At 44.4% G+C, this 22,175-nt stretch overlaps 1 long non-coding RNA gene and 1 pseudogene across 1 annotated transcript; both read left to right on the top strand.

The window, feature by feature from the left end:
* The first annotated feature begins 249 nt into the window (after nucleotides 1-249).
* On the top strand, nucleotides 250-3,214 carry LOC128317249 (uncharacterized; annotated as a pseudogene).
* Nucleotides 3,215-3,255: 41 nt separating this feature from the next.
* Nucleotides 3,256-6,701, top strand: LOC128317252 (uncharacterized). Its single transcript, XR_008300798.1, has 3 exons — nucleotides 3,256-4,260; nucleotides 4,959-5,050; nucleotides 5,140-6,701. It is a non-coding gene; the product is annotated as an uncharacterized LOC128317252 (long non-coding RNA).
* The last annotated feature ends 15,474 nt before the right edge of the window (nucleotides 6,702-22,175 follow it).

Raw genomic sequence — 22,175 nt, 5'->3', positions numbered from 1 at the left:
TCGACGACTGGTTGATTTTAGCTCATTCAGAGCAGATGGCGGCTCGGCATCGAGATGCCGTTCTCGCCCATATGAAGGAACTGGGGTTAAGACTAAACGCCGAGAAAAGCGTGCTTTCTCCAGCTCAGAGAACCGCTTATCTAGCCGTCGTGTGGGATTCGACCACGATGCAGGCACGTTTGTCTCCTGCTCGGATCGAGTCGGTCCTCACAGCGGTCGCGAGAGTGAAAGTAGGCCGGTCACTCACTGTAAAGCAGTTTCAGAGACTGCTGGGCCTATTGGCAGCTGCGTCCAACGTGATACCGTTTGGCCTGCTGCACATGAGACCCCTACAGTGGTGGCTCAAGACCAGGGGGTTTTTCCGAAACAGAGGAAACCCGCTCCGCATGATCAAGGTCACGCGACGATGCTGCTGTGCCTTAGCTGTGTGGAGAGAACCTGGGTTCTTGTCTCAGGGCCCGGTCCTGGGAGCTCCTGGTCGCCGCGTAGTGCTAGCGACGGATGCGTCCCTCACCGGATGGGGAGCGGTCATGAGTGGCCGTCCTGCCCGTGGTCTGTGGAGCGGCCGCCATCTCACTTGGCACATCAACCGCCTGGAGATGCTGGCCGTGTTTCTAGCTCTGAAACACTTTCTCCCAGACCTAAGAGGCCGCCACGTGTTGGTGCGCACCGACAACACGACGGTGGTCTCTTACATCAACCGCCAGGGAGGTCTGCGTTCGCGCCCCCTTTACAGGCTGGCGCTCCAGATCCTTGTGTGGTCCCAAGGGAACCTCCTCTCATTGAGAGCGGCCTACATCCCTGGTCATCTCAACGTGGAAGCGGACGCCCTGTCGAGGCAGGGGCCGGTGCCCGGGGAATGGAGACTCCACCCCGAGGTGGTGGAGCTCATATGGCGTATGTTCGGCAGAGCCCAGGTGGATCTGTTTGCGACGCAGGAGACGTTGCACTGTCCCCTTTGGTTCTCTCTGATTCATCCAGCTCCTCTTGGACTGGATGCCATGGTACAGCCGTGGCCGAGGCTGCGTCTGTACGCCTTTCCTCCGGTCGCTCTGCTCCCGGGAGTTCTGGAGAGAGTGCGCCGGGACGGAATTCGTCTACTGTTAGTAGCCCCGTTCTGGCCGGGCCGAGTATGGTTCTCGGACCTGATTTCCCTCCTAGACGGCTCCCCATGGGAGATTCCGATCAGGAGGGATCTCCTCTCACAGGCTGTGGGTGTGGCCTCTGAGGGGGCACAACTCCGCGCTTCCGGTCTCTCAACCGAGGTTGTGGAGACCATCCTCCAGTCCAGAGCTCCCTCTACGAGGAAACTGTACGCCCTGAAGTGGAAACTTTTCACTTCCTGGTGCGGAGACCGCCGGCTTGACCCTGTTCACTGCCCAGTTGGTACAGTGCTGGAGTTCTTGCAGGCCCGCCTCTCCGCGGGACTGACCCACTCCACCCTGAAGGTGTACGTGGCGGCTATTGCGGCCTGCCACGCCCCTCTCGATGGCCAGTCAGTGGGCAGGCACCCCTGGGTGACACGTTTCCTCCGCGGTGCGCTGAGGATCAGACCTCCAGCTCGATCTCGGGTCCCCTCGTGGGACCTGGCCGTGGTTTTAGAGGCTCTCTGCAAACCCCCCTTCGAGCCCATAGAGGAGATTTCGGACCGTCTTCTGACGTTGAAAACTGCCTTTCTCTTGGCAATTTCCTCTCTTAGGAGAGTGGGGGATCTTCAGGCCCTCTCGGTGGCCCCTTCCTATTTAGACTTTGCGCCTGGTTTGGCCAAAGCATTCTTGTACCCCTGAGCGGGGTACGTACCGAAAGTCCCCTCCTCGGCACCACGGCCGGTCGTGCTGCAGGCTTTCTGTCCTCCTCCCTTTAGGGAGCCCGACCATCGGAAGCTCAATTGTACGTGTCCAGTGCGAGCACTGGACGCGTACGTCCACAGAACTGCCCTGTGGAGAAAGGCGGACCAGTTGCTTGTTTGCTTTGGTCCCCCTAAGAGGGGTTTTCCTGCTTCTAAGCAGACCCTCAGCCGGTGGATTGTAGAATCCATTTCTCTGGCTTACGAGTCCTCTGGTCTCCCCAGTCCCCTGGGGGTCAAGGCTCACTCTGCCCGAGCGGTGGCGGCCTCTAAGGCCTTTCTGGCAGGTGTGTCCTTACAGGACATCTGCAACACGGCGGGATGGTCCACGCCCCTGACCTTTGCCAGGTTTTATGACCTAGATACCCGAGCCACTCCCAGCTCCTCTGTCCTTGTGCCTTAGGCTTGCCTCCTCCTGGAGGCAGGGTCTTGTAAGTCTGGCGGCGTGGGTATACTCGTTCCCATAGCGTTTCGTGACGCAGCTCGAGTTCCTGAAGGGGAACGTCTCCAGGTTACGTATGTAACCATGGTTCCCCGGGAGAATGAGACTCTGCATCTCGGTGCCACACTTCCGGTGTCCCTGTGGCGCTTGCTTCATTTTCCAGTAAGCTAACGCGGGGCTCGCCGCTCGGGCTTTTATGCTTCCGGGTCGCTACGTCACCCCGCCCGTGACGTCTCGCCCATCCATTGGACGGATTAGACACGTGATTCAGAGCGCGGTCACGCGGGGGCGTTCCCATAGCGTTTCTTGACGCAGCGTCTCGTTCCCTCGGGGAACCATGGTTACATACGTAACCTGGAGACGTTTTCCAAAAGGTTCAAAAGAACGGAAAAACTTGCTAGATCACCTCAGGAGTAGAGGGAATTTTGCACATAATGCTGAGGTTGTACAGAGTGGCAAAGGTGATCTTGTAACATGTAAGAAGCCACAAAAAGATTGTGATTCCATCAGCTTTGTGCACTGCTGCAACTGTCAAGGACTCTTTGCTAAACTGTTTCTCTGGCGTCATATGAAACGGTGTAAGCTGAGCATAAATGATCATTCCCATCCCAAACCAGGAAAGAACAGGGTGCTTTCACAAAGTGCTTATATGGGACCTGCACCTCCTGGAACTAGTGCTGGTCTGTGGAAACTTTTCAGTAACATCACCCATGACATGACTTGCCATTAAAACAGACTTGTACATCAGAAGATTAGGAGAGTATTTTTACTACAGAGTGGGTTCAGATGTCAGATGTCATGTTCAGATGTTGGCAAACATGAATATATTCGACAGAAAATGAGAGAAGTTGGAAGATTGTTAATTACAGCGAGGGAAGTTACTCCTTTGTGTAAAATGGAGGATTTTGTTGACAGCTAACTTTATGCATGTTATCACTGCTGTCAGAAAAGCCAGTGGTTATGATGAAGGAAAGTGCACATTTCAAAGACCATCCCTTGAATTGAAGTGAACTGATCTCATCACATGCTCTACGGACACAGAGAGAAGTTGAGTGGAATGCTCCGCTTGTTCTTCCTTTTACTGCGGATGTGAAAATGCTGCGCTTGTATCTTGATCAAAAGCAAGAAGAGTTCAAACAGAAACTATCAGCAGATGCTTCCTCCAAGAACTGGACACTTCTTGCAAAGGTGACTCTGGCTCAGACTATCCTCTTCAATCACAGAAGAGAAGGTGAGGTCTCAAAAATGCCTCTAACATCATTTACCAGCAGAAGCACATGACTTACACAAAGATGTAAGCACTTTCAGAGCTTGAAAAGAAACTCTGCTATCATTTTACTTGCCTTGAAATACATGGAAAGCCAGGTCGAAAGGTTCCAGTTCTTTTAACACCTATAATGCAGAAAAATATGGAGCTTCTTGAAGAAAAAAGAGAAAAATGTGGAATTCCATCTGAAAACATTTACATGTTTGCACGTCATGCAGCACTATCACACCGAAGGGGATCGGATTGTCTTCGTTAGTTTGCAACAGAATGTGGAGCAAAGAATCTAAAGGCACTTTCATCTACAAAGCTCCGTAAACACATAGCAACACTGTCAAATGTTCTGAACCTCAATAATACAGAATTGGATCAGCTGGCTGACTTTTTAGGGCACGATGTGAGAGTACACAGAGAATATTACAGACTTCCTGAAGGCACTCTCCAGCCGGCCAAGACAAGCAAAATTTTGATGGCTTTAGAGACAGGAAGACTTGGGGAGTTCAGTGGAAAAAACCTAGATGAAATTGACATTGATCCAAATGGTGTGTTGAATGGAGTTCATGTAGTAATTGTAGGCAACTGGACATGTAATGAACAACATAAGGATAAACAGTCATATTATCATTTTTGTTTTAATAGAAGCAGTACTTGTTCAGAGTTCAGATTTGTCAAGGGATCTGTCAGGAACAGAGGATGAATTAGATGAAGGTGAGCTTTACTCCCTAATATACAGAGCCTATGAAAAGCACTCACCCCCCCAGCTTTTTTCCCCAACTGTCAGTATCCATTGTGACAGTTTAATTTTCTACACTGATGAATGTAAAAATGAAAACAAATCTCTACAGTTATCTCCCCTCTATTACAATTATTACATATCCCCTATGTGTCCCCTGCACTGAAGGCAGCATTTAGTAGAGCCACTGTATATAATTCAGTTTTGAGTCTTTATTGCATAGGTCTCTGTTTATATATATGTATCAAGGTTCAAATTTGGCATCAGTAGACTGTAGAGCTTTTTCCTCCCTTAATTTCAGATTCACCTATATGCTGTTTGGCAAACTAGCTAAAAAGATATTCTGATATTTGTCTTGTATCTGTCCCTTGGCCAGTAGTTTAGCCAGTAGTAGCTAAGCCTTTTCTCCCCTAATGACTTGGCACATGTAAGTAACATCTTAACATGTGTATAATTGTATTAGCAACCACCTCGTAACACCATAGTGACCATTTTTAAGCTCTGTAATCACTCTGTATTTTCTTCAGAAAATGCACTTTTCTAGTTGTTGTTGATGATGATGATGATGATGATAATATTATCATTATTAGTAGTAGTACTACTAGTAGTAGAATGGGGTTTCTGTTACTTAGACTGTGTTCAAAAAGAGCGCATTTGGTCTGTGTTTAAGTAGATCTTGGAGCAGAACTGGACTTAGAACCATCTACAAAGCCAGCCCAGGAAACTTGAGCTGAGAAAGCAACAGAACCACATCAGTTCCCAGAGGTATTGTCTGATAAATAACCTGATGGCAAGCTTTTATGGAATTGAAAGACATTATATGTTTTGACTCACATTGTTCTGCATTTATTCAGGTGTTAAGGTGGTTAAGAAAAAGAAATAGGAGACCAGTGAAGTGAAAGCGGTTGAAAAACATCTGTACAGGTTCATCAAATCTTGCATAGTGCGAGGAAAAAGACATTGTGAGGTATAAAAGCTGAACCTGTTGCACTGAAACACAGGGATTGGTTCTGTCACGTTCTTTGTGAAGAACAGAATCACTGCTCTTAAAAGGAAACTGTAATCCAGAAATGTTTTTTGCATGGTTTCAATTGGTTTTATTTGCACAGATTTTTTTGTTGTTTTTTTATTATTTATTTTTGTTTATTTTTATTACAGCAGAAAAATGTTATTTTATTGTATGGTTTTATTGATGCACATTTAGTTTTTTTTTTTTATATATTTTTTATAAATTTTTGACTGGAACTTTTGAGTGTTAAGTACTTAATTTCAAGGCAATTACTAATGATCTGTGCAAAAATACTGAATTGCAAATGGCAAAACTGAGTTTAAAAAGAAATAAATAAAAGGCCTGTTATTCATGTGACGTAATCAATTATCTTGTCTTAAAAATATGCACTATAGCAGCATCCTGGTTGTGTGTAAAATTCGTCCCCAGATTGTTCAAGTACCTACATTGTAGAAATACCAGAAAAGTTCTGTGTGTGTGTCTGCTGGTCTTCACAAGTTTGGACTAGCAGAAATTGTCCCCAGAATGTGGGAAAATGTCACATTGCTTTATTAATGTATTTTCTTTAATTTAAAGTGACAGGTGTCTTTATGGGTCCCCACATTGCAGGATCCAGCGTGTAGTCCCTGGAATGTGCTTAGACATGTGTGTGTGTGTGTGTGTGTGTGTGTATCTGAATGTCACAGTATGTCCTCTTCTCTCTGACAGAAATTTTCTTTGGCAATGTTGAACTGGGTGAGTCACTGATCTTTACCTCTCTGTCACACACACACACACACACACACACACTCTCACACTCTCACACACACACACACACTCTCACTGCAGAGCTGACAGATGTCCTAAACCTGAAGGTTACAGATCATTAACACCTGACCTCTCATTTTCAGTTTTAACAGTAAAATGAAAATCAGAATTTCTGCTAAAATAACATTGAACAGAAAAAAGATCTTCAGGAGCTTTAATGTTTGAGAACCAACACTTGGGTTGAAAGGAAATAATTATCAAATTGTTCCTAAAACACGCTTTTGAGGCCCTGATGATGCATTTCCATGCAAACGCAGATCAGTTTCACTGCAGCTGGTTTTATTAGTGCCTGAATAAATTTATAATAAAATGCATCATAGTTCTAACATGCTTCTGTGCATTTATATGTGATATTTGTATTTGAGGATAAAGTGACTTGTGCGTGGATCACTTTAATGTGCTGTTGATTTACGTGCAATTTCACCACCCAATGATAAACCTTGCAGAAAATCCAATTAATTAGCTTTATTCTCCATCCATTAAATGAATAATTCATAAAAAAACGTCTTACAGGTTAAAGTAACTCGCACACGGTTCTCTTTTGCAATAAGAATTTCTTCCACAATGTAAAACATGTTCGGTATCCGTGCATTAAATCAGTTTCACCACCTGAGGCCTTGTTTTTATTGGCTTCAAGTGAAAGAATCACTGATATGACTTACAGGATTAAAGGTTTACGCAATGCAAAGTCATTACAAGCTTACAGAAATAATAACGCTCAGCACGTAGAGTTTCCAGAGTAAACATTATCAACTGCCTTTAAAAACAAAAAGGAGAAAAGTTTATTTAAGTTTCAACCAAATCTAGTGCAGAGTTTCACCACTGGTTTATAGATTAGAATAAAACCAATAAACTAATGTGTGAAAACTCCTCATTTGTGATTTTATAAGTATTTATAGAGGGATTATTTTGATCTGTTTCATTGATTTAACCCTTCATGGACCAAATTGTGAAAAAAATATCAACAAAATATTAGCCATTGTGTTTTAGAATTCTACGACATTCACAAAATAGATTAATGTTTGTTTGTAATGTACCACATTGGATCTTTGACCTGGAGATATGTAATTTATACATGATAATGGATTGTAACAGGTAACAGTTTTCATCAACGGTGTGTTTATTACTTAAAAATTAAAAAAAAGAAAAGAAAAAAAAAGAAATTCATTCAGTGTTTATTTTTAACTCTTATATTGAGAAAAAAAAATATTCTTGATGCTCAGATGATTAAGTGTATCAAAAATTTACAAAAACTTATTTGCAAAAAATAATAGTTGGTACTGTATTCAGCTTGAATTGGATAAATTTTATTCGATTTTTTGAAAGTGAAAAGGAATGATTTTAAATGATAAGTTATAAATGTGATTGTTGTAATGGAAGGAAATTTGGGGACTTTGGAGATTTTTATTTTCACCTGAACATCACACCCATATGTACGTGTTGAACATCTCATTCCAGATTTATTCCCCACAGCCACGCTCCAACATCTAGTGGAAAGCTTCCCAGAAGAGTGGAGCTTATTATAACAGCAAAGGGGACTAAATCTGGAATGAGACGTTCAACAAGCACATATGAGTGTAATGGTGAGGGTGCTCATACTTTTGTCCATGTAGTGTAGGAAAAATGAACTGGGAATTTATAACAAACTGATCAAATGATATAAGGAAAAAATGAAAGTTGATAGAGTTCTTGACCACAAGGTGGCACAGTCACAAAACTTTCAGGGCATGGTCCTGAAGATACTTATCAGGTATCGTGATGATATGTAGATGCATTGCTGAGATACACCCTCACATACTGTTTTTTGCATCTTCCAGCGTGTTACAGAAGAACCGGTTTGAATATCAACTGGACAAAATTTGTAGGAGAAGTAGCGAAAAAACTGTTTTTGAAAAAATCCAATATGCTGGAAAATCGAATTGCTGTCATGCAATGAACTCGTCTCGGACGCAGAGAATCCAGGGATGCCTGGCTTTTAAATTTTGGACAAATGGTTCAAAAGTTATGACCATAAATGTATTTCCAAATTAGGCCCAAATTTGACCTGACGTGGTCTTCTGCTGTTGTAGCCCATCTGCCTCAAGTTTTGACGTGTTATGCATTCTGAGATGCTTTTCTGCTCACCACAACTGAACAGAGTGTTTATCTGAGTTACTGTAGCCTTTGTGTCAGCTCGAACCAATCTGGCCATTCTCTGTTGTTCTCTATCATCAACAAGGCATTTCCTTCTGCAGAACTTCTGCTCACTGGATGTTTTTCTTTATTGCACCATTGTGAGTAAACTCTAGAGACTGTTGTGTGTGAAATTCCCAGGAGATCAGCAGTTTCTAAAAACTCAAACAGCCGTTTTGACACAAACAATCTGTGAGTCTATGTAGATGTAAGGAGCTGCACTTCACCGCCGGCAGCCAGCAGAGGGCGGCAGCACACTGTGAGAGCAGCCATTCCAGAGAAATCAGTTGCCCAGAATCCTCCAGGCTGATTAACCTGGATTGCTTGCACCTGCCAGGCAGGATATTTAAGGCGAACCTCTCAGGCTGCTCTTTGTCACACCTTTGTAGAGGGTTGACTGGTATGGTATGTCAGGGCTTTGTTTGAGCTTGTACAAAGAGCGAGGAAGAAAAGAAATACAAGAATCAAATGAGAAGGAGAAGAAACATGAAAAAGAAAAGGGAAAAGTAGAAAGAAAAGAGAAAAGAGAAACAAGACAGAATTGGAAAGAAGGGAAAACTAAAAGATAAAAATATCCCAGGTTTTATACACACATATGTAAATATGCACACATGTGAAAACTACCTTTCCAGAAGAGCTCCACGTTTTGGAGGCCCATTCCTCTTTTACTATTTTATTTTTCCCGATTTGATAAAGAAGAGTCCTTTGTTGGAGTATGCTATTTTGGCATCTCCTTTTGTTTAATTTTTCTCACTGTTTGCCTACACCACTTTGTAGGCATGTCTGCCCCATCTGAACCCACTCCACCCAGTGGTCTACTAATGGAGCACACACCTCAAAGCACAGCGCTCCCTGGTTCAAGCCCCAGGGTGGCCTAATCAGAGTAAACTAATCATGCTCCCAAACATATTTCTGTAAACCATGTTTGCCTGTTCAGTCATTGAGAGTTTCATCTCGGTTATTAAGAAACATGTAAAAAAAAAAGACACGTCTATGAAAAAACAGGACATGTTTCAAAGTTTTTACAGCCAAGCAGAATCATTCTCATGGAGCCTGTGAACTTCTAAAAGCGAGACAACTCCTTCATTATCACCTCATTTTTAATAAATGGAGGCACATTTGAGATTATGACTTGGGTAGCAGGTGCAAATAAAGGTGAAACAGGTACCATAACTCCATTGACCCATATTCCACTTTTAAGGAGTCTGTTTACTAAATTTTCTCTCTTCATGAACCCCACCACAACTTTGTTCATACAGGAGGCAGAGTATATACTCTCACCACTGACCTGCTCTCCCACTGCCAACAGCACATCCTCCACCTATCCTCCACCTGATGCATCTCTCTGCTGTAACATGCAATAGATCAGTGCTGTTTGTCTGGTGTGCCACTAGATGGAAGTGTTGGGGAAAGTGTCTAAGCGGGGTCTGGGCAGAAGGAAAAGCAGTGACATGATGTGTTTACCTTCATGTGAGTAAACGGATACAAGTAGTTCACAAGTTGTGAAAGGCTCTTTATTTGGGTTGCAATAAGATGACAAACATAACATGGTATGAGGAGTGGGGTCTCTAAGTTGTTTAAAAAAAAAAAAAAAAAAAAGCGAGATGGAAAGCAGCTTGAAACTGCCTGACGGATTGAAACTAACTGGGAATGTTGACAGTAACTGGAGAACTTTTAAGCAGCAATTCATGCTGTAAATGCAGGCTGTTGGACTGGAGAAAAATAGCATTGCTGCTGACTGTTGCAGGTCCACAAGCCATCTAACTATTTAACACATTTGTTTCTGCAAATGAGGATGACGGAGCAAAGTTTGACATAATACTCCAGAAGTTCGACGAACACTGTTCGCCTAAAAAAAAAAAAAAAAAAAAAAGAAACGTATAAGAGAGATGTTTTCCGTTTCCGAGTCCAACAACAAGATGAAGCGTTTGACAGTTTTCTGACTGATCTAAAATTAAAAGGCCAAATGTGTAATTGTGGAGACTTACAAGAGTCTATGATTCGTGACCAAGCCTTTCCCTGACAAGGTAAAAAAAGGAAAAGACTTCTCAGAGAGACAGAACTGTCTTTGAATGAAACTGTCATGCAAGTGAGCTTACACAGCAGCATATAAAGGCATTCCGTAATAACCCATGTACAGCCCTAATGAATGAGAATGTGCCTGTTGGTGCAGTTAAGAAAAAAACAAAGGCGACCAATGCCAGCAAAGAATGCTGAGGATGTGAACACTTTCAACTGCAAATGTTGTTTTGCACCTGTGAATGTCGGTGCTGTAAACAATGATAAATGGACGGTGCCTTTGCAAATTAACGGGTCATTGATTCCAATGAACCTGGACACTGGTGCAAAAGTAAACTTAATATGTATGAGTGATAAACATTGACAAACATAGGTTCTCAAGCCACACCACCATTAAGCTCCGCCTCCGTATTACTTCAAGCTCCCCCTCAACATAGCCTTAATCCCTTCACCCACATTTTCTCAAGCCCTGCTTCCACATGTCCAGAAGCTCTGTCTCCAGATGTTCTCAAGCCCCAGCTCCATTTTTCCACAAGCCAAAACTCTACATCCTCCAGCCCTGCTTCTCTACTACCTCAATTCCGCCATGAACTTGTCCTAAAACCCCACCCACAGAACCTTCACGTGTCCTTAAGCCCGACACACGTATCCTTAAGCCTCACACACATGTCCTTAAGTTGTGGTTCACAGTATTTTGAGAACAGCTCTTTTAATACTTCAAAATCATCAACATCGTCATCGAAGGTAAATGTGTTGAACATCTCGGGTTACTTGACTGTAACCCTGTTCCTTGAAAAAGCGGCAACGAGATGCTGCGTTTCAATAACGCTTATGAGAACATTCTTTGTTCGACCGGTTGTGAAGCAAGTGTGCCAAACACGCCAAGAATTGGCTTAAATAACCTCGGTGGGTGACGTTGTTTGATTACGTGCACCTGCAGGTAATAAATAGACGTGAAACGGACATACCCTCAGGATAAACCTTGTCTGAAGAGACGCCCAATCACGCCAACAGTGCAGCATTGAGGTGCAGCATCTCGTTCCCGCTTTTTCAGGGAACAGGGTTACAGTCAAGTAACCCGAGACGTTCCCTATCAAAAGCTACTCTCGATGCTGTGTTTCATGGGAATGAGAATACCAGCGCCACCGCACTGGAAGTGTCTGGACCCCTCAAGGTTGTGTAGTGTGTGCGCATAAGCATTGAAGAGGTCTCAGACATGACTCTGGGATGTTGACTCAAGGACACGCGAGCCCGGAGTAGCATGGACATCCAAACTATAGAATCTGACAAATGTGTGTGGAGAGGACCTGCCGCATCACACACCTGCTGCAAGGGGACACCTCTTGCCAAAGCCGTAGAAGATGCAACCCCCCTGGTTGAATGGGCCCTTACTCCTAGAGGCGAAGCTTGACCACGCGCCTTGTAGGCTAGGGCAATAGCATCCTTCACCCAATGTGACATAGTTTGCTTAGTGGCAGCCGCCCCCCAGTTGCGGCCCCCATAGCATATGAAAAGCTGTTCCGACTTACGCCACTGGCTAGTGCTGTGGATGTAAATCTGAAGAGCACGTACTGGACACAGTAAGTGAAGTCTTTCTTGCTCCGGTGTCGTGAACGGCGGAGGGCAGAAGGCTTCAAGAACAACTGGATGTATGGTCGAGAATGGAACCTTGGGAAGATAATTAGGGTAGGATGCAAAATAGCTTTGACAAGCCCAGGGGCAAAGTCTAGGCAGGATGGCGAGACTGACAGAGCCTGCAAATCCCCAATTCTCTTCAGAGAAGTAACAGCCATTACCATCTTTAGGGTCAGAAACCTGAGAGGCGCTGACTCTAGTGGTTCGAAAGGGGTGTCAACCAGACCCTCGAGCACTATAGCTAAGTCTCACGAAGGGACTGTCGCTCTAGTGGGCGGCCTCAACCGCTTGGCTCCACGAATGAAGCGGGCAACTAGAGGGTGCCTTCCCACAGAAACCCCATCAATCAGAGCATGGCAAGCCGAAATAGCGGCCACATAGACTCTGAGAGTACCAGGACATGTGCCTGAGGACAGTTTCTCTTGCAGAAACCCCAGCACTGAAACAATTTGGCAGTGAATTGGGTCTGCATGGTGTGCCATACACCAACTTTCGAAAACACGCCATCTGAGGGCATAACTTCTCCTAGTGGAGGGAACCCTAGCACTTAGAATAGTCTCTACTACATCGGCTGGAAGCCCAGCATCTCTTAGTTGGTCCCCCTCAGGGGCCAGACATGAAGGTTCCAGAGCTCGGGCCGGGGATGAAAGACTGTCCCTGTGCCAGAGAGAGAAGATACCCCCTTCCTGACTGGAATCGCCCACGGCCGTCGAGGAGCGATATTAGATCTGAGAACCACACTCTGGTCGGCCAACGGGGCGCTATCAGTAAGAGGCGAAACCCTTGTTGACGGACCTTGGCCAGGACTCGCAGAGCGAATGATCGGGGGAAATGCATAAAGGCCCAGTCTGGGCCACGTATGGGCCATCGCGTCCAGACCCAGGGGAGCTGGAGGAGTCGGAGAGAAGTAAAGGGGACATTGTGCTGTCTCCTGTGAAGCAAAGAGGTCCACCTCTGCTTCGTAAAATCTTTCCCAGATTTGACTGATTACTTCGGGGTGAAGTTTCCATTCCCCGTGGATCACAGCTTGTCTGGACAGCAAGTCTGCTCCCACATTCATATGCCCGGGGATGTAAATCGCCCTGAGGGACAGGAACCTGTCCTGTGCCCAAAGCATAACCTTCTGTGCTAGCCTGTTCAGGCGGCGCAAACGCAGTCCGCCTTGGCGATTTATGTAAGAGATTACCGCAGTGTTGTCCACCCGCACTAGGACATGGTAGCCTCTTAACTGCTGGAGGAAGTATTTCAGGGCCAGAAATAGAGGCATCATTTCGAGGCAATTGATGTGCCAGTCGAGAAGATGACCTCTTCAGATCCCCTGGGCTGGATGGCCATCTAAGACCGCACCCCAACCTGCGAAGGAAGCATCTGTCGTTAGCATCTTGCGACGACAACACGTGCCTAGAGTGGGACCCAAAGTCAGAAACCGGGGTCTGAACCACATAGATAGGGTATGAAGCCCCTTATTTGCCTCTGGGGATTGGCCCTTGGATGAAATCCCCTGGCTCTGAGCCACAACTGAAACGATCTCATATGCAGGAGGCCCAAAGGTATCACCGTGGATGCAGCTGCCATGAGACCTAGAACCCTTTGAAGATAATGAACTGTTACTTTCTGGCCTAGCTTGATGTTCTTTAGGGTGTTTAGAATGGAATCCACGCGTGCAGGAGACATCTGTGCCCGCATCGTGATCGAATCCCATACAACCCCCAAATACGTTGTCCTCTGAGCAGGAGAGAGAACGCTTTTCTTGGCGTTGAATCTCAACCCCAGAGAACCGAGATGAGCCAGGATGACATCCCGATGTCGAAGTGCTAGCTCCTGAGACTGAGCCAAAATCAGCCAGTCGTCTATGTAATTTAAAATGCGGATGCCCTGGAGTCGTAGAGGAGCCAGAGCTGCATCCATGCATTTTGTGTATGTGTGGGGCGACAAGGCTAGGCCGAATGGAAGAACCCGATACTGGTAAGCTTCGCCCCCGAAAGCGAACCTCAGGAACTTCCTGTGTTGTGGCAAGATCTCTATGTGAAAATATGCGTCCTTGAGATCGATCGTCATGAACCAATCGCCTGATTGGATCTGAGACACAATCGTCCTGATTGTCAACATTTTGAACTTGTATATTCTGAGGTAGCAGTTCAACCCTTGAAGATCTAAAATTGGACGCAACCCCCCATCTTTCTTGGGAACCAGAAAATACCGGCTGTAATAGCCTGACTCTCTGTCTGGCAGGGAAACACATTCTATGGCCCCTTTGTCCAGCAAAGCTTGCAATTCCTGTGTCAGCAAATGTGCTCATCCCGGTTTCACGGAAGTGGAGACCACGCCGTTGAAATGCGGAGGACGATATGCAAACTGAAGCCTGTAGCCTTTCCCTACAGTCCTTTCTACCCATGGAGAGATATTTGGCAGTAGCTTCCACGCTGCCAGTTTCTCTGAAAGGGGCGCTAGTTTTGACACTTGGCTGTGTCGGGGGGATGTTAGATGTCCGGCATCCTGAAACGTGGCAGGAGGCAACCGAACATGTAACATTCCCTGAGGGTGCCAGGAAGGAGCCTCTACTCTCTGTTGGAACTTTTCGCGCCCCTCCCCAGGGGGGCACAACCCTACAGTCCCGGGCGCTCGACCCTCAGGACTTCTTCCTCTTGGATGAAATGATCGTCCTCAGATCCGGCCTCTTGCTGGGCTGCTGAGAGCGGCGCATGGCTCGCCAGACTCTCCTTCTGTGACTCTCGCCGCAGAGAAACCAGACTGGGTCGGGGCTGGGTGGCCAACAGGGTCGGGGCTGAGAGGGGGAGAAACTTATCAAAAGCCTCCGCGTGTCTTTTGGTCTCCCGGAACCTACTGACGACCGTATTCATGGAGTCTCCAAATCGGCCTGAAGGCGACACAGGGGCATCGAGCAGGAACACCTTGTCCCTATCCTTGGTGCCCGTGAGTTTTAGCCACAGGTGTCTCTCCATGGCAACCATAGCAGCCATAGAATGGCCAATGGCGCGGGCCGTCTGCTTGGTCACACGAAGAGACAGATCCGTGGCTTGGCGCAGCTCTGAAAATGCCCCCTCACTAATGCTCCCGCCTGTGCTCAGGTCTTTCAGCAGGTCAGCCTGGTACGCCTGCAAAACCGCCACGGTGTGCAGGGCAGCACCAGCCTGACCCGCTGCTTGAAACTGCTTGAGAATAATAACGCCAATTATTCATAATTTTAACTTTCTCTTACTTAATTCTGACAAGACAGAAGTACTTGTACTAGGACCACATGCAGCTAGAAGTAAGCTTTCTGATTACATAATAACTCTGGATGGCCTTTCTGTTTCATCATGTGCAGCAGTAAAAGACCTTGGTGTGATTATTGACTCTAGTCTTTCTTTTGAAGCTCATGTAGATATCACTAGGATAGCCTTCTTTCATCTCAGAAATATTGCTAAAATAAGAAATATATTGTCACTACACGATGCAGAAAAATTATTTCATGCTTTTGTTACCTCTAGGTTGGATTACTGTAATGCCTTAGTGTCTGGATGTTCCAGTAGATGCATAAACAAGCTCCAGTTAGTCCAGAATGCAGCAGCAAGAGTCCTTACTAGAACCAGAAGATAAGACCACATCACCCCTATCTTATCCACACTGCATTGGCTCCCAGTCAAATCTCGTATTGATTATAAAATACTACTATTGACCTATAAAGCACTAAATGGTCTCGCGCCACAGTACCTGAGCGAAATTTTGGTCTTTTATGATCCACCACGCCTACTCAGATCAAAAGGTGCAGGCTATTTGTTGGTACCTCGAATAGAGTAGGCTACAGCTGGGGGTAGAGCTTTCTCTTACAAAGCCCCACAGTTATGGAGCAGCCTTCCACTTAGTGTTCGGGGCTCAGACACAGTCTCAGTGTTTAAGTCTCGGCTGAAAACATATTTGTTTAGTCAAGCCTTTAGTGAATAGTTTTCTTAGGTACAGGGGCAGGTCTGGAGGGTTCACAGGCATAGAGTGTTGTGGTGAACTGGGATGTTTGGATGCTGTCGCCCCCCCACTCTCACACGTTCACTCAGGTTTGTTGACGGTGGAGTTGCTGGAGCTTTATGTCCCAGGACTCCCTCATGTCTGTGTTAGCTTCTGGCTCTCCCTTTTAGTTATGCTGTCACAGCTAGTCTTGCCGGAGTCCCTGCTTGCACTCTGCATGCAAAGTACATTGTCCTTATCCATTAGAGGACAAGAGCTTACCTAACAATCTCTCCCTCTCTCTCTCCCTCTCTCTCCATCTCTCCCTCACTCTCTGTCGAGCTACACATGCTACTCCTGAGATGCCAGTGATCCTGACCCCTTCCGCTCTCTGGACCTGCCTGATCCATCCTGATGCCCTACTTCTAGTTGTAGTTCTCATCGATTGGAGATCGCTCGCTGCTGTTGGGGGTGGCCCCACATGGATGGCCTGAAGATCAGTAGGATTGCTTGGGATGGTGTTGCTTGGGGGCCGTGGAGATGGCTTTGGACTGCAGCTCATATGGGGAGTTGTACTGTGGTGGCTTTGGGGATGCGGTTGCTGCGAGCAGCTTTGCACTCGGGTCTCCATCAGTGGACAGTGGATAGATTTTAACAAACTGGACTTCTTGTAAAAATGGTAATGAATTTCCTGGTTGCACAATTGCACTATTTGACCATGTAGTACACAGTTATAGAGGGAATGATTTATAATCACACTATCGGGTGTCACCCAGATGAGGATGGGTTCCCTTTTGAGTCTGGTTCCTCTCAAAGTTTCTTCCTCATATCGTCTCAGGGAGTTTTTCCTCACCACCATCACCACTGGCTCGCTCATTAGGGATACATTCACACATTTACAATTTATTTTGGTTTAATTTATTTTGAATGTATTTATTTCTGTAAAGCTTTTTTGTGATGATGTCCATTGTTAAAAGCGCTATACAAATAAAATTAAATTGAATTGAACTCAATCTAGCAATTTTGGCTAATCTTCAAGTTTGACAGAACCATCTGGTTCCTGCCCTGGTTGTGATCTGCCATGATAACAAAGATTTGAGAAAGCACCAGGGCAGAAGGAGCCTGCTGCTCAGCGTACTCTGTAGAGCATTGATTTCAGCATGTAGTGGTGTGTACGTATGGTCTTGTGTAGTTTTCTGTTGAAGAAAGCACTTACTTTACACTGTGTGACGAGGAGGATGGAGGGGCCGGTCTGTGAGGACGCACGCCTCCTCCTTGCCATCCTTGATGTTTGTTACACACTGATTTTTTAATTTTTAAAAATATACCCAATGTTTACTTAGAAAATCCACATAAACACCAAATCACCAGGGTGTACAAATGTTTTCAACACAATTATTTCTAGATTCTATAATTTCTACATTTTATTTCATTCTATTCTATTTCTACAGCTATTGGACAATTATATATTTTTTTTGTTAAAGGGTGAACTGTTTCTTATTAACCTTTTAATAAAAAGAATCAATGCACATTTACTGTATATGGAACTGTTAAAGCAAACAGTGGACCTTTCACACAGCGACGGTGTTGTCATATCCGCTAATCAATAGAAGCTTCTGGTTGCCACTTTAAACAATGTTTAGGTTCTGAAACACACGAATGACAGCGAAACAGAACAGTCTAATAATGGAATATTCCTGATTATGGTAAGCAGTAAATTGCTAGTTACATTTTTTACACTTGGTTAGCTAGCAAGTTCTTATAGATCAATCAACTGGCACAGCTGCTAATGAACACAGCACCGGTAAACTAGCTAGCTAGCATTAACAACATTCGGGTGTTTAACAACATGTGCAGGGTGTGATGAAAACTGTCACTTTATAGTATTTTTTTTACAGTATTATAGAGTGTGTGCGTGTGTGTGTAAAATTTACTTTTTTGTATACATAAAGAGTGATATTATAAACAAATTGCATGTCTATGTTTATAAGTATTTCCAGTTATCATCTAGCTATACACACACAAATGTATTGTCTCACTCTCTCTAAATGTGCATTCTAACCCAAACATGTTTGCTACACATCTGAAAATAACCCATTTAAACATTAGCATGAAGAAGAATCTAAGATGGAGTGCTGCTACAGTTGCCGCCCATCCCTTTGTAATACAGGATTGTCCTGTATTGAACAATATAATGCTGCATCCTTTAAGTCAATAAGGGACATAATTGTCCCATATTCTCATACATATTGTTTGATACATACACACTGTCTTCACAGTGGTGAGATAAACATAAGAGTGAAAAAAAATCACCCAGGAAGACAACATCACCTCCAACACCACCAACACCACCACCCACCCCAGTCATTATGAGAACGACCAGCCAGGTGAGATAACAGCTCACTAAGACCCAAGGCCAAAGGACCTGACAACATCAACCTGAGGGTGCTTGAAGTGTGTGTGGAACAGCTGGCAGGAGTGTTTTGGCATCCTTTTGACCTCTCCCTGAAGCTGAAGAAGGTGTTTAAGATATGGAAAACATCCTGCGTAGACCCTGTGCCCAAGAAATGACATCCCAGCACTCTCAAGGACTTCAGACCTGTGGCCTTACCATCACATGTAATGAAGACCCTTGAGAGACTGGTTCTGCAGCACCTCAGGCCCATGGTACGTGACTGCCTGGATGCACTGCAGTTTGTGTACCAGGCTGACATTGGTGTGGAGGATGCCACCTGCTTCACAGAGCTTCTTGTTCTACACTTCTGCGTCAACTCAGGAATCTGCCATCTACAGAAGTTCTCGGATGACTCCTCCATTGTTGGCTGTATCACAGATGATAAGTAGGTGGAGTACAGAGACCTTATTGAAAGCTTTATAGGATGGTGCAACAGCAACCACCTCCAGCTCAACATCTGGAAAACCAAGTACTTGGAGGTGGATTGCCAGCACAGCAAGAGGCCCCCACCATAAGGGGGGAGGGAGTGGAGATAGTGGACACCTACAAGTTCCTTGGGGTGACTGGTCAGACAACTCTGGGACTTGTGGTGCCAACAAACTGCACAAGCTGGTGAGGAAGGCCAGCTCTGTGGTGGGGATGGAACTTGACAGTTCGGAGGCAGTAACTGAGAAGAGGATGAGAGGGAAGCTGAAAGCTATCATGAACAATCCTTCTCATCCTCTCTATGCTGAGCTGAGGAGGCTCAGGAGCACGTTCAGCCAAAGATTCATCCAGCCATGTGCCTCAAAACATCTGGGGGACTCTTTCATTCCATCAGCCATCAGACTCCACAATGCAACAATACCCAGTACCTCCTACTTCACTGGCTGAGTCCCACAAACACACCTTCAACAGTTAACTGTCATTCCACAAATACTGCACAGGTATATAAATACCAAGGATACTGCACATATACATACACAAATAGAAATCTAGCATATGTACATACACACAGATCCATTTTATTGTTTCTATTATTTCTATTATTTCTATTGTATAGGTATTTATGGAAATTCTTTTCCTTGGAAAATCCTTTTGTTTGTTCTTTTAAAATAACACAGTGCTCAAGGAGGGCTCAAGGAGTGTATACTGGATGTTAAAAATTGGATGCCAGGAAATCATAAACTAAATTAAAATAAAATCATTTTATTTGGCCCATCTTGGGATTTTTTTGTAACATCTGGTCAAGCTGCTCCCACAACAGCTGATAAGGTTGCGACCTGGTGATTACACTGGCCAATCCATTACAGACAGAATTCCAGTTGACTGCTTCTTCCATAAATAGGTTTTGCATAATTTGGAGCAGTGCTTTGGGTCATTGTCCTGTTGTAGGATGAAACTGGCTCCAGTCAATTGCAGTCCACAGGCTATGGGATGAAGTTGCAAACTGGAGTTGCAAATCATGCTTGAAAGATAGCATCAAGCACTCCTCCTCCAGCATCTATTCATTTGTTCTGTGCCTTAAAAATGTTCTTCTCTGTGATCCAAACACCTCAAACCAAGATTGGTCTGTCCACTTTTTTTTTTCCAAGCATTCTTTTGTGTTCTTTTGCCCATTTTAACATTTTCCATTTACTGGCCAGTTGCAGATACGGCTTTTTCTTTGAAATTCTGCCTAGAAGGCCAGGATCTCTGAGTCGCCTCTTTATCCTCCTCCACAGTTGTGCACTGGGGCCTCCCACTTCTTTTTCTATCCTGGTTAGAACCAGTTTGCACTGTTCTGTGAAGGGAGTAGTACACACCTTTGTATATTATCTTGGCAATTTCTCACATGGAATAGCCTCCATTTCACAAAACAACAATAGACTGATGAGTTTATGAAAAAAGGTCTTTCTTTCTGACCATTTTGAGACCATAATCAAACCCACAAATACTGATGCTCCAGATATTCAAGTAGCCAAAAGAAGGCCAGTTTTATTGTTTCCTTAAACAACACAATAATTTTCATGTGCTAACATAATTGCACAAGGGCTTTCTAATGATGAATTATCCTTTTAAAAGATGATAACCTAAGATTATCTAACACAATATGCCATTGGAACACAGGAGTGGTGGTGAAAAATGGCATTTTTATGCCTATGAAGATATTCCTTTAAGATCAAAGGTGCTGGCTGTGCATTTGTTGTGATCTCATTGTATGTTAATTAGGTTACTAAAACAAAGGGCAGACAAGCAGGCTAAACCGAGCGTCTGCTAGCTGCACTGAGTCGTCACTCAGGTTCCAACATATTGAGACTGTCTGTTCCCCGAGCTAAACAAAACTGTAGAAAAACTCTACATTTACAATAGTTTGTTTTAGTAACTAATTAACATAAAATTAAATCAAACCGAATGGCAGCACCTTTGATCTGAAGCTAGGACTGTTGAATTTTAGATCTCTTAAAAGCGCTTATTGTTAATGAAACCATTACTGATCAGGAGTTTGATGTACTGTGTTTAACAGAAACATGGATTAAACCAAATGAGTTTGTAGCATTAAATGAAGCTAGTCCTCCCGGGTACAGTTACATACATCAGCCCCGTCTAACGGGCAGAGGAGGAGGCGTCGCAGTCATTTATAATGATAATCTAGACGTCAATCAAAAACATAGTCATAAACTTAACGTGTTTGAAGTTCTTTGTGCTAACATAACATACGTAACCACAAAAAATAAGTCTACCCAGGTGATTCCAGTAATTATTATTTACAGACCCCCAGGGCCATATTCTGAATTCCTGTGTGAATTTGTGGATTTCATCTCTAACCTGGTTGTTTCTTTAGACAAGGCATTAATTGTTGGAGACTTTAATATTCATTTTGATAATCCAGATGACCCTCTGAGAACAGCAGTTGTGTCCATTCTAGATTCTGTAGGGGTTAATCAGAATGTAATAGGACCCACCCATAGTGGTGGTCACACACTTGATTTAATACTAACATTCGGATTAAATATAGAAAATATATTCTCATTTCCGCAGTCTGAAGCTATCTCAGATCATTACCTCATCTCATTTAAAATGTGTCTTAATTATAGTATATTCACCTTGCAACGTCACCGCGTCAAACGTACATTCACGTAAGCAACTGTTGTAGGTGTTAAGGGAACGGCCCTCTCCTGGCTCAGGTTTTATTTCACTGATCGTTATCAGTTTGTAGAAGTAAATGGTGACTTCTCTACACATTCTAAGGTAAAGTTTGGTGTTCTGCAAGGCTCTGTTCTTTTCTATATATATATGCTATCTCTGGGTAAAATTATCCGTAAGCATGGTATTAGCTTCCACTGTTACGCTGATGATACACAGTTGTATGTTTCAGCAAAGCCAGATGACAGACACCAGCTTAATAAAGTTGAGGAAGGTGTAAAGGACATTAGAAACTGGATGCTTATTAACTTCCTTTTACTTAATTCTGACAAGACAGAATTGAAGAGAGACCTCTGAAGAGAGGAGCTTTTCATGCTGTGGATGAGTGGTGGTCTGCAGAAGTAAACAGTCACTAAGAGATTATTTTTTCTTTATCGGTAAACTCTTTAAATCGTGTGTGAGTGTTCGTTGGGGGTCCCATAAAACCATCAAGTGCTCCAGAATCATCCAGACGTGCAGCAAGAATGAGTTCATTACAATGAGGAGGTGTTCTTGTGATGACAACTCAGTGGTGACACAGACAGTTACATATGCAGATCCTAATCTTGTTGGGTTTTACTCTTGTCTCCATGCTATTTAGCCAGTCTGTGGGCTCAGTCTGTTTTCTGATGACACCCATCTTTTCCCTGCGTTTCAGTTCTGTTTCAGTGTCTTTTTGCAGACACTTTCCTGGGAGAATGAATCAC

This window comes from Pangasianodon hypophthalmus, chromosome 23, assembly GCF_027358585.1.
Source record: "Pangasianodon hypophthalmus isolate fPanHyp1 chromosome 23, fPanHyp1.pri, whole genome shotgun sequence".
Taxonomy (NCBI): domain Eukaryota; kingdom Metazoa; phylum Chordata; class Actinopteri; order Siluriformes; family Pangasiidae; genus Pangasianodon; species Pangasianodon hypophthalmus.
Note: the sequence above shows the minus strand (reverse complement) of the source record. Positions and strands in the feature narration are given on the sequence as shown.